This window comes from Vulpes vulpes, chromosome 12, assembly GCF_048418805.1.
Source record: "Vulpes vulpes isolate BD-2025 chromosome 12, VulVul3, whole genome shotgun sequence".
Lineage (NCBI taxonomy): Eukaryota > Metazoa > Chordata > Mammalia > Carnivora > Canidae > Vulpes > Vulpes vulpes.
The window spans coordinates 40,066,795-40,080,368 of record NC_132791.1 but is presented as its reverse complement, the minus strand read 5'-3'; the positions used below and the strand labels follow the sequence as shown (position 1 = coordinate 40,080,368).

General features: G+C 37.8%; 1 long non-coding RNA gene across 7 annotated transcripts in view; it reads right to left on the bottom strand.

The window, feature by feature from the left end:
- The window catches only part of LOC112921934 (uncharacterized), a 176,114-nt gene extending 163,554 nt beyond the window's left edge, over nt 1-12,560 (bottom strand). For 6 of the 7 annotated variants that reach the window (XR_011995561.1, XR_011995563.1, XR_003235344.2 and 3 more), the window contains exons 1-2: nt 12,302-12,549; nt 1,170-1,259 (exon numbers count right to left, since the gene is read on the bottom strand). This is a non-coding gene — a long non-coding RNA (uncharacterized lncRNA). Of the gene's footprint in view, nt 1-1,169; nt 1,260-12,301 lie in introns of all 7 variants that reach the window. The other variant, XR_011995565.1, reaches the window with a different exon arrangement.
- Between the last annotated feature and the right edge of the window lie 1,014 nt (nt 12,561-13,574).

The window sequence follows — 13,574 nt, the reverse complement described above, 5'->3', positions numbered from 1 at the left end:
CATTGTCTGTCTCCTTAACTAGAATGTAAATTCCATGAGAAATACATTTCTCTTGTTCTGTTGCTCTCTTACCCAAGACATTCTGTAGCACAGATATTTGTATGAAAAAAAAAGCAGGATAAAGAGATAATGCAACAACAGTGAGGACATGAGCATGACTATTTCAATGGGGTGTTCAGAAAAGGCTCTTTGAGGACATAGCACTTGAACCTGAATGTTGAGAAGAGGCCAGCTATGCAAAGATCAGGTAATAAAATATTCCATGTGTGGAGACTTTAATTCAGGATAGGTTTGAAAACTTTAAAGAATAAAAAGAGCCATAGAGGTAAATCATGGTGAAAAAGCAGACACAATTTTTGACAGACCTGCAGCGGTTACTATTTACTGCAGAATTTTTGCTACAGATTGTCCCCACATTTCCTGTCTGGTTGTAGCAGCCTAGATTCAATGGAAGACTAGAAGGGAAAAATATGATAATATCAATTCTTAAAAATAGAAAATTTTTGCAATTCATAAATAACCTTGTAAACAATGAAGAACTTGTTTTACTCCAAAAACAAAAAGAGAAAAAAATCTAAAATTTGAGTGTCAAAGTGGTAAAAAGATTAAGGAAGTTGACAGGAGCTGTATCATAAGAATGGTAAGGAAAAGATTGCATTTTATCCTTCTGGTAATAGTGAGCTTTTGAAGCGTTTAAGCAGAGGAGTGATGTGATTTGATTTATATGTTTAAAGGATTGTTTTCACTCTCCAAATAATGGATATGGGTCCATAGCAAGAGTAGACTAGGAAAGCAACTAAGAAGTTATCCCCATCTAGGAGAGATATGATGGTGGGGCAGAGTCTGAAAAGTGATAGAGCAGGTACTGCTTAGATTTAAGGAATGTACTGGAGGTGAAACTGCACATAATGGATGCAAAGAGTAAAGGGCTTTTATACCAGATATACAAGGATAACCCAATATTTGAAGGTATAGTCCATCATATCAACAGGCTAAAGAAGAGTATCACATAATCATATCAATAGACGCAGAAAAATTATTTGACAAAAATCTAACAACTATTTGTGATGAGAATTCTCAGTAAATTATAAATAGAGGGAAATTCCCTGAATTTGATAAAGAATAACCACCCCCCAAAAAACCCTACAGCTAATTAACATTATACTTACTGATGAGAGACTCAAAGCTTTCCCAATAAGATCAGGACAAGGCAAAGTTGTTTCCTTTCACCAATGTTTTTCAACATTGTACTGGAAGTCCTAGATAATGCAATAAGAAAAGAAAATATAATAAAAGGTGTGTAGATTGGGAAGGGAGAAATAAAACTATCTTTATTTATAGATGTCATGGTCATCTTTATATACAATCTGAAAAAATCAACAAAAAAAGATTCCTGGAATAAATAATTATAGCAATGTTATAGGACACAGATGCAAAAGTCAGCTTTCTTACATACCAATAGTGAACAAGTGGAACTTGAACTTTGAAATCACAATATCATTTACATTTGCACTAAAAATAAATATATACTTAGATAAAAATCTAATAAAATATCTATGATAGCTATAGGAGAAAACTATAAAACATTGACCAAAACTGATCAAAATTCTTAACTAAATAAAAGAACTAAATAAATGGAGAGATATTCCATGTTTATAGATAGGAAGACTCAATATTGTCAACCTGTCAATTCTTCACACTTTGATATATAGATACCATAAAGTCCATTTAAAAATTGCAGCAAGTTACTTTGTGCATATTAACAGACTAATTCCAAAGTTTATATGAAGAGACAAAAGACCCAACATAACTAACACAATATTGAAAAAGAACAAAGTAGGGAGACTGATCTTACCCAACTTTAAGATTTACTATAAAACTGCAATAATCAAGACAGTGTAGTATTGATGAAGGAACAAATAGATCAATAGAACAGAGTAGAGAGCTCAAAATAGATGTAAATAAGTCATAAGCATAAGCCACTGATCTTTGACAAAAAATCAAAGGCAATACAATAGAGAAAAGATAGTCTTTCAACAACTGGTGCTGAAACAAATGGACATCCACATGCAAAAAAATGAATCAAAACACAGATCTTATGCCCTTCATAAAATTCAAAATTGATAACACATCTAAATATAATATACTAAACTATAAACATCCCAGAAGATAACACAGGAGAAAATCTAGATGATCTTGAGTTTGGCGATGATTTTTTAAAAGGCATGGTCCATCACAATCCCAGATTTCAAGATATACTGCAAAGCTGTAGTAATCTAAATAGTATGGAAATGGCACAAAAATAGACACAAAGGTCAATGGAACAGAATAGAGACCCCAGAAATAAATCCATGCTTTTATGGCCAGTTAATTTATAACAAAGGATACAAGAATATACAATGGGGGGAAAAGACAGTCTCTTCAATAAATGGTGCTGGAGAAACTGTATAGCTACCTGCAAAAGAATGAAACTGGACCACTTTCTTATACCACACACAAAAATACACCCAAATGGATTAAAGACCTAAATATGAGACCTGAACCAAAAAATTTCTAGAAGAAAATGTAAGCAGTAATTTCTTTGACATAAGCCTTTGCAACATTTTTCTAGATATATCTCCTTAAGCAAGGGAAATAAAAGCAAAAATAAATTATTGGGACTACACCAAAATAAAAAGATTTTGCATAGCAAATGAAACTATCAACAAAAAGGCAATCCACCAAATGGGAGAAGACATTTTCAAATGATATATTCAATAAGGGCTTAATATCCAAAATATATAAAGAACTTATATGACTCAACATCAAAAAACCCAAATAATCTGATTCAAAAATGGGCAGAGGACTTGAACATTTTTCTAAAGATGTACAGATGGCCAAGAGATACATGAAAAGATGCTCAGCATCACTAATCATGAGGGAAACACAAACCAAAACCATAATATCACCTCACACTTGACATAATGGTAAAATCAAAAACATGAGAAATAACAAGTATTGACAAGTGTGTGAAGAAAATCCTTGTGCACTGTTGAAGGTAATGCAAGCTGGGGTAGCCACAATAGAAAACAGTAGGGAGGTTCCTCAACCACTTAAAAATAGAATTACCATATGATCCAGTAATTCTACTACTAGGTTATTTACCTAAAGAAAACAAAAACACTAATTTGAAAAAATATATGCACTCCTAAGTTTATTGCAACATTATTAACAATAGCTAAGATATGGAATCAACCCAAGTGTCCATTGACAGATGAATGCATAAAGATGTGGGATGTGTGTGTGTGTGTGTGTGTGTGTGTGTGTGATGAGATACTATTTAGCCATTAAAAAGGATGAGATCTTGCCATTTGCAACAACATGGATAGAAACCAAATGCGTTATGCTAAGTGAAATAAGTCAGAGAAGGACAAATGCCATGCGATCTCACTTATATGTAGAATCTGAACAACAACAACAAAAATGAATAAACAAGCAAACAACAAGAGGAGAAAGAAATTCATAAATATAGAAACAAACTAATGATTGCCAGAGGGGAGGTAAGTTGGGGGATGGGAAGAATGGATGAAGGGAAGTGGGAAATACAGGCTTCTAGTTATAAAATTAATGTCATAGATATAAAAGTATTATAATAGCATTGTATGTTAACACATGGTAGCTATGTTTGTGGTGAACATAGCATAACGTATAAACTTAATAAATCACTACATTGTACACCTGAAACTAATGTAACATGGTACATAAATTATACTTCAATTTAAAAAAAAAACTAAAATGGCACAATCCATGAAACAAAGACCCAATAAACTGGACTTCATTTAAAATTAAAAATTTCTGCTGTGGGAGACACTGTCAAGAGAATGAGACTAGGAACAAAAAACATTTGCAAAAGACATATCGAATAAAGGACTGTTATGCAATACAAAGGACTCTTAAAATTCAAAAATAAGTAAACAAACCACCAGATTAAAAAATGCTTCAAAGGCCTTACAGACCCTACAGCAAAGAAAAACTACAGACGGCAAAATAAGCACATGAAAAGATGCTCCACATCACAGTCATCAGGAAAATGCAAACTAAAACAATGGTGGGCTATCATTATATACCTGTAGGATGGCCAAAATCCAGAACACTGACAATCCCAACTGCTGCGGAAGATATGGAGCTATAGGAACTCTAATTCATGGCTGGTGAAAACACAAAATAGCTCAGCCACTTTGGAAGACAGTTCGGTGGTTTCTTACAAAACTAAGTGTACTCTTAGTATGGTCCAGCAATTGTGCTCCTTGGTATTTACCCAAAGGGATTGAAACTTTTATCCACACAAAAACTGGGACACAAATATTTGTACCAGCTTCATTCACAAGTACCAAAACTTGGAAGCAACCAAGATGTTGCTCAGTCGGTAAGTGGAGACATGAACTGTGGAAGAGGCAGAGAATGGAATATTATTCAGCACTAAAGAGAAATGATCTAAGCCATGAAAAAACATGGAGGAACCCTAAATGCATGTTATTAAGTGAAAGAGTCACTCTGAAGAGACTACATACTATATATAAAATTCCAACAAAATGACATTCTAAAAAAGTCAAAACTACGGATACAGTAAAAAAAAAAAATCAGTGGTTGTCAGGGGTTAGTGTGAAGGAAGGAATGAATTGGCAGAACACAGAGGATTTTTAGGGCAATGAAATTACTCTGAATGATACTATACTAGTGGCTACATGTCATGAGAAATTTATCGAAACTCCCAGAGTGTACAACATTCTATGGACCCTAAGGGAAACTATGGGATCTGATTTATGATGATGATTTAGTGTAGATCAATTGTAACAAATATACCACTCTTGGGAGGGGGAGTGTTAATAATGGGGAGACAGTGGGTATAAGGGAAATGTACCTTCTTCTAAATTTTGCTGTGAACCTAAAACTGTTCTTTTAAAAAAGTGTATTTTTTAAAATGAGGGGCAAAGAGAAAGTAAAGGATAAAACCTAGATTTTTTTATCTGAACAACTGGAAAAATGGTGGTGACAATTCTGTATTGGAAACAAAGGAGGAGAGGCAGGTATTTGGGACTGGGGCAAGAGTTCCATTTTGTAAATCACTCCACAAATGTTAACCCCTTGAAGACCAAGAACATATGTCATAAACATGTGACTGCCAATTTTTTTTTCTAGACTTTGAGATAATATTTCTCCTTCTGTCTTTGCGCATATCCTTGTTCTAAATTCTTTGGCATATCTATGCATACAAAGAAGTACACTCTGATAGAAATCACTTAACTGTCCAAGGTATGCTCACATTAAAAAAAAAAAAAAGTCAGTCTTGGGAAGGTAAAGGACTGTCGGAGGTGCAGTTGCAAGTTCCACACTGGTACGAGTACCTACAAGCCCTGCAGCAAACCCCAAACTAAACCTTGGAAGAGGATAGGTACATAGAAGTCCCCAGACAGGTTTAAAGCCCAGATAGCAGTGACACTTGTCCTTCTGATTGAAACCCAGATTGCAGAAAGACCCAACTGTCTGTAGCATCCAGGGCAAATGGAACCAGGAAGGTAAGCTACAAATAATCTAGCAGAAGAGCATTGAAATTATGTTGAAGTGGTTACTTCAACAAAATGCTTCCCATAGGCCACAGAAAAACACAACCACAGGACAGAAGAGAGAGGGAGCAAAGGGAAGGAAAGAGGCTGAGAAGACTCGGGAGCTGAGCCTAGAGCAGCCATACAGTCAGGAATGGACTGGAAGTGAATGACCTGGGTGAGCAACCAAACACCAGTTAGGGAAACCAGCGGGAATGATTGATGATGGGGAACCAGTTGTTCTTCTCCCCACTCTGCCTGGGCACTATTTAAGCATCAAGAGATACAAACACAACCCCGTAGGAGGAGAGAAGACTTTGCATTACTTGAAATTTGCATAAAGTCTCCTGGAGTAACAGGAGGCTTGAAATACAAAAATAAGTCCAATTAGAAAAAAACAAAATTACATATTTTGCACTCCTGATTATATAGAAAACCTTATACAATATTTAAATGGTATTAGAGTTTTCCAAAAGACCTGAATTGGTTTAGATTGACAAGAAATGTGAGCAGGTCCTCTGCTCAAATTCACTATTCACCTTCAAAACAAAACTTTCCTATTGCTCTTCTTTCAGTCTTGTAATTCAGAATACTTGAAACATATCTTGGGAATGCAAGGTGAGTTTTATAAGTTATAATCTGAAATTATTTACATGTGTGGATCAAGATTTCCTTCATAACGCCAACTAAAAATAAGATGTAGATGCAAACAGGAGGCTGAAAAAGGTACAGGACTGGCACTGATTTAAGTATTTATGTCCATCAAAATAAGTACACTCTGTTTGTCAATTGACTTTTTAATAATTGATGTGTATTTAAATTTATCAAATGCTTTTAATTGTAATGGCATTTGGAATATTATTTTACTTATTTTACAAATTGGAACGGTTTGAAAATGTCATTTGAAAAAAGCACTGCTGCTAAAAATATTTACAAGATACTGTTCTATACGATATTAAAATCATTCGTTTTAAATACAAGATTTTGGCAAATATCACCTTTATTATGTGAATGGTTTCTATATGTCATTATACACATTAGCTTAATACTACTAATAGTAATTATTTTCTTTTTGTATTGTAAGAACACTTAACATGAGATCTACCCTCCTGACAAAAGTTAAATATACAGGACAGTATCGTTGACTCTCAGTACAATACCATACAGCAGAATTCTAGGCCTTATTCATTTTACTCAACTGAAACTCTATTCCCATTGATTAATAACTTCCTAATCCCCCTCCCACCTAGCCCTTGGTGACCACCATTCCACTCTTTACTTCTATGAATTCGACGGTTTTGGTACCTCATATAAGTGGAATTATGGAATATTTGTTTTTCTTTGTCTTGCTAATGTCACTTAGCAAAATGTCCTCATACTCCATTCATGTTGCCACACTGTAAAGAATTTCCTTCTTGTTTAAAGCGGAATTGTATTTCATTGTATGACTATACCACCCTTATCCATTCATCCATCGTGGACGTTTGGGTTATTTCCACATCTTAGCTGCTGTCAATAGTGCTGCAAACATGGGAGTGCTAATATCTCTTCAAGATTCTGATTTTTAGTCTTTGAATGAATACGCAAAAGTGGGATTGCTGGCTCATATGGTTATTTCTATTCTTAATTTTTTGAGGGACTTTCACAGTGAATAACTATTTCTTGATTGGTGCTCCGTGCAAGGAACAGTGCTAAGAATTTGCTTTTATTTTCATAATCTTCCTCTCAGCTCTTTGAGGCAGATCCTACTGTTACCTCCATTTTAACATTTGAGAAAACACACTTAACAACTGGCCCCAGCCAGAGAGGAAAGACTATGTGGAGCTACATGACTTCAGAGCCTGGACCCACTATAGAGTTTTTTCAATAATCTGTCAAAACTTAATTTAAGAAAGATAAATAGAAAAAAGCCAGTAAGAGAGCTCTAAACACCAAAATAAGTATACAAGACATGTGCTCCTGAGTCACTTTAGAAAACAGGGGAACTTTATTGATAACCACGTGTCATTTTAAGGACATGATTCCTCCTTCACATAGGTCTTCGGGGTTATAATGATCTGCTGCTGGAAAACAAAAGCTTCCCACACCTGGATGTCAGGGGCATCTAAGTTTCTCTATGGAATAACCATAATGTGAACGCTGAAGTGGTAAAGGATTTTGAGGTACCAAAATAAATGGAGAATCCCCCTTTATGACATTAGTGAGGCTCAAAAGAGCACAGTTGGAGGAGAAACACTAGATATTGGCAAAAATAGGCTAGCCCAAGAAAAACTGGTTGTGCCTCAAAATTTGCCTTCTACACGTGGGGCCCACAGACCTCGGAGCGTCATATCCACAGCATACACTCTGTCAGCGTTCTCGCCAGCAGCTATGTGTCTCCAGGTATAAGCAACAGATCTCAACTTCTTTATGGCAAGGAGCCTTGGCAAACCCTGGCACACCGGGGCCGCGTGGCAGAAGAATGGATAGCAGGTAACCCTGTGGCAGATGGTGCCCTTTGGATTCAGATAATCCAGAGTAAGTTACTGTGAGTTTTTCTCCCCATTTGTTAACTGAATATAGCATTGTTTGTTACTATGCATATTAAATGACATACAATATGCAATTCTCTTGCTTTTCCTCTATCCCATATCAACCTCAGTATCTCTTTCTGTCTCTCTGTCTGTCTCTCTCTCTCTCTCTCTCTCTCACACACACACACACACACACAAACACAACTACAGACTCATCTACTTATCTTCCTTGATAAACTGCTTAGATATCTAATAGATATTTCAAACTCAACGTGATTCAAAGTGACCTTCTAGTCTTCTCCCCAGATTGCACTGTATCCTTGAGCTTCACCATATCGGCTGATGGGAACTCATGTAGAAACTCCTGGAGTCCATTTTTAACTCTTCTTTTACTCTGACAGCTGGTGCCCTAGCCTATCAGGAAATCCTGTCAGCCTTATTAGCACATCACACCCAGAATCTGACCACTTCTCACATTCCCCTCTTTACTGTCTCACTACCACCTAAGCTGTCACGATCTCTCTCCTGGATTACTACAACAGCCTCCGAACAAGCCTTCCCTACTTCTGCTCTCCCCTCCTGTCTATTTCAACACACCATTCAGAGTCACACTTTTGAAAACATAGATCACCCATGACCCTCCTTTGCTCAACATCTTGCAATGCTATCCCCATTTCACCTTCAGGGAATGACTGGCAAGGCTCCACATCACCTGCATGGCCCTCTTGCCTCACCTGCTGCCTGCAGCCACACTGGAAGTCCCCAGGTACACTCCCATCTTTGGCCCTTATTCTACTCATAGACTGTGTGGTCGGAAAGCTCTTCCCTCAACAATACTGAGCTAACTTCCTCAAACATCAAACATCACCTTCTCCATGAGGCCCTCCCTGACTGTCCTATCTAATCTATTAAATTTATCTGCCCTCTATACTCCTAATCTGAATTACCTTGTTCTACTTTTTTTGTTTTTGATACTTACCCCTTTTAACTTAGGCATTTATCAAATTTTTCTTATGGCCATATTCTCCTGTGAAAAAAGTAAGTTCCCAGAGGTCAAGAGTCTAGGTCTGCATTGTTTCTAATAAATCTCAAGCATGAAGAGCAAGAGCCCAGAGTACGTACGTATTCAATATATATTAACTGAATGAATAAAACAAAATGGATAACACAGTTTGACACAGAATAAATGTTAACTTTCTCTCTCTTCATTGTCTCATGAATGTTGGGTCATTTGCTACAGGGAGCACTGAGGAATTCTTAAATCTCTCTGAGTAGCTCAAAGAGCAGAATCTAGAAGTCTCTTGATTCCTGAGGAAGACTTTGGAACAACTCAGATAACTTCAATATCTTTAAAAAAACATTTAACAGGACAGCTGGGGGTGGCTCAGTGGTTGAGCGTCTGCCTTGGGATTAAGGCATGATCTTGCAGTCCTGGGATGGAGTCCTAGGATGGAGTCCCATATCAGGCTCCTGGCAAGAAGCCTGCTTCTCCTTCTGCCTGTGCCTTTCATGAATAAATAAATAAAACCTTTAAAAAACATTTTGCATTTTAGTAAAATAAAATGTTTGATAATGTGACAAGTGGCTGGGGAAAACAAGCATTCTCATGCATTTCTTGAAAGAGCAATAACTAGTTCATCTTTAAAAGGCTATTTCTGGGACACCTGGGTGGCTCAGTGGTTGGGTGTCTGCCTTTGGCTCAGGATGTGATCCCGGGGTCCTGGGATCAAGTCCCATATCAGGCTCCCTTGCGTGGAGCCTGCTCCTCACTCTGCCTATGTCACTGCCTATCTCTCTGTGTGTCTCTCATGAATAAATAAATAAAATCTTAAAAATAAATAAGTAAATCAAAGGCTATTTCTAATACCCCTCAAAATTATAAATACACAGTCTTTGATTCATCAGTTGTACATCTAGGAATTTCTCCTACACAGATAGTCACATATGTATCAAGAAGAATATATGAGAATATATTTTCCTTTCAACATTGTTTTAACAGCCAAAGACAAGAAACAATCTAAATATCCACTGGTAGGAGACTGGTTCAATAAGTTTGAGGACAATTATAATGGAATATTCTGTAGCCAAAAAGAGAACAAGGTAGATGTATGCATACACATAGTCTAAGGAAAAAGCAAATCCCAAAGCACTAGGCATCACAAACTTCTATTTGTATAAAAAAAAGTAGATAGTCATAGAATATCTCTGAAGAAATAACTAAAAACACAGTAATGACTGTTACATTAGAGGAAGAGAATTGGGCTCTGGTAAACAGTGCTGTAATGGAAGCCTTTGCGCTGTATACCCTTCCCCACTGTTGGAATCTTTTGCCAAATGGAAATGCCATTTATTTTAAATCAATCGAGTTTAAAATTCACCTCTCCCTTGAATACAATGGTTTTGGAGAGTTACTATTCCTCAAAGTTTCTTTAAGTCACTATTTGCTTTTTAAAATGTATCTTTTTAATTTCTCCAAAACCAGTCCTATTGTGGTTTATTGCTCTTACCATAAACTATGTGTTATTGGAATGGAAGCAGTTTATCATTTTCTCCTTCACTCTTTTTGGTGTGCAAATATGATGATTGACACTGATGATTCCAGTACTAATAATAACCTTGACAATTAGAATCTAGTCTCCAGCACATGGGACAGGTCAGGAGTCCTTTGGGGACAGAAATGCTAGCTTCTTTTCTAGTCTCTCTTCCTGCTCCTGTATGGTGTGGGGGGTGGGGATCAAAACACAGCATGTTAGGACACCATTCTTCAGAGGCATGGAAATTGCTTAGGGAGTTGAGATGTAGTGGATTCTAATCTTTATTTCCGGGCCTTTGGTGATCTCACTCAAAACTCTCCTAACTCTGCCTGGGCCCCTGTTTTCCTGTTTGCTAAGTAAAAAGTTTATACCTCCTAAGTTCACACAAACACTGTAAGGTAATGAGCATAATTGCCAAATATAATACACGCCACTGTTTCTCAATCCAACAACAAATGTGCCAAAACAGTGGCAGGAAACCACGTCTTAGAAAACAAAGCTGAAAAAAAAACCCTTAAAGGTCAAGGATTACAGCACTGACTCCCACTCACTTTAGCCTTTGCTTTCTCAAAGGATGATGTCACTGAAAAACCGTGGACTTGGAATCTGACACATCAGAGTATAGACCATTCGACTGAGAGTCCCTCTCAGCCAGGGGCTGGGTATCATTTTTGTGATGCCGTCAGTGCTCCAACAGAACCTGCAATCTAAGATCACTCAGAAGGCTCCCCGGACCACCCTCTCCATTCTCATGACTTTCATAACTACCCATTCATAGATTCTCATGGTTTTCTATCTCAGACCTCTCATTTACACCCCAAGGCAGGGGCACCTGGGCGGCTAAGTCAGTTGAACATCCAACTCTTGGTTTCTGCTCAAGTTATGATCTCAGGACCCTGTGCTCAGCCTGAGGTCTGCTTTTTCCTCTCCCTCTGCCCATCCCGCCCCCGCCACCGTTCTCTCTCATACACACAAATAAATAAAATCTTTTTTAAAATAAATAAATAAATAAACCCCAGGCATATTTATGCAAATTAACATCCCATCCTACATAGCTAAATGATATCTTAACAATACATTCAAAGCCATTGTTATAAATGTCCCCCTTAAACCTGATCATCTTCCAAGTTCCCAGAGCAAAGAATGGCCCTCTCGTCCAGCAAGCTTTGTAGGCAGAAATTTTAGAACCATCTGTGTCACCTGCCTCTTCCTCATCCCCATGTCCAAGCCATCAGCAAGTCCTCTCGGTTGGACCACCTAACTAGCTCTTTAGCCCGTCACTGTTCTCCACTGACCTTCAGTGCCATCCCTGCGCTAGACCAACTGTTTTCTCTATCACCAGACTTATTAAAGTAGTTTCCTGCCTGGTTTATATTCTTCTCCTGCTTTCCACATTGCAACCAGAGTAACCATGTCAGGCTCATGCCTGAAAGTCCTGAAGGCAGGCACTGTTTTCAGGATAAAGACAAAGACAGGCAGAAAGACATGTATTTCTAGCTTCACATCTCATCTGTCTCTTCTCTTTCTCTTTCTCTTTCCTCCTCTGTCTCTCTGTCTCTCTCTCTCTCTATCTATCTCTTCCTCTTCTTCCACCCTCCCCCCAACCCATACACACACATATACAGCTACTCCAGTCACACTGGAATCTCCCCATCTTTTTTACTTGACATACCTCGTACCTCTGTCTGCCACAAGGCCTTTGCACTTGCAGGCGCCTCTTGGGATATATTCTTTCTTCCCTCTCCATTTTGTCTCTTACTCATCCTACACATTCAGTCCAGGTATCATTTCAACAAAAAAATCTTCCTTTCCTTCTCTGAGCTGGTTAAACATTCTATCATTCATTTTCCCTCTAACAGGGATCTCTCTATCCTAGCATTTTACCGAGTTGCACTTTTACATTTATTTAAGTCATTGTGTGGTTTGTGTGTATTTTTCCACTTCCTGAAGTACCCTGAAAACAGGAACTGGGCAGGTTTTCGCTCGTCATTACACTACTGCCTGGCTCATGGAGGCACTCAGTGAACACGGGGTTGTGGGGGGATAAAAAGATAAGCAAGCTCTAACATTCACTCTGTGTGATCCCAAGCAAAAGCTCAAAACTTCTAAGTGAAATATCTTTATCTGTAAAACTAATATCAAACATAATGGATACACCAGATTTGAGAAAGGATTACATAAAAGTGTATAATGAAATTTTGAGCCCTGTGCCTAGTATCTAGTGTCTTAATATATATCGACTCACTTCTCCATAACCCCTCATCTGGTAGACTGCATAATTAAAATGATATTTTCAAAAAACAAATAATTTATTAAAGAGATTATTTGCTTAGATAATGCAGGGGTTCAAACAGTTGGAGTAAACAAAATATGAAAGACCAATTTTCAGGCTCTTTTGGAGGTTAGATGTGGTAGAAAATACAGAGTAGAAAAATAAAATGATAATGTGAGTTACACAAGAATATCATCCAACAAATCAAACTTTTTCACAAACCCACGCAGGACTAATTGCCAAATAAGCTAAAAGTACTGTGAGTTCAGGGAAGAGGGAGATCATTCAAGGTGGAGGTGGGGAGGACTTGGGTGCGGTCTCATAGGACACAGAGGAGAGGTGGGTGAACAACTGCCAGTGTGTGTGAGAAGGGGGTTGGTCAGCTCTGGTAAGAGGAGAACAAAGGGAGCAAGATTATTCAAGAACAATGGGGAGACTAGGATGCCTGGGGCAGGGAGTCAGAGTAGATAAGGCTGGGAGCAGAGTTAAGAACCAGGTATATGAAGTTTTGAATGCCAAGGTAGAGAATTTTGACTTTCTTCTCTGAACAGAAATAGTGAGAATATAAACTTGTACAAATCTAGGGGCACATGGGTAGCTCAGTAGTTGAACATCTGCCTTCGGCTCAGGTCGTGACCCCAGGGTCCCAGGATCGAGTCCTGCATCAGGTTCC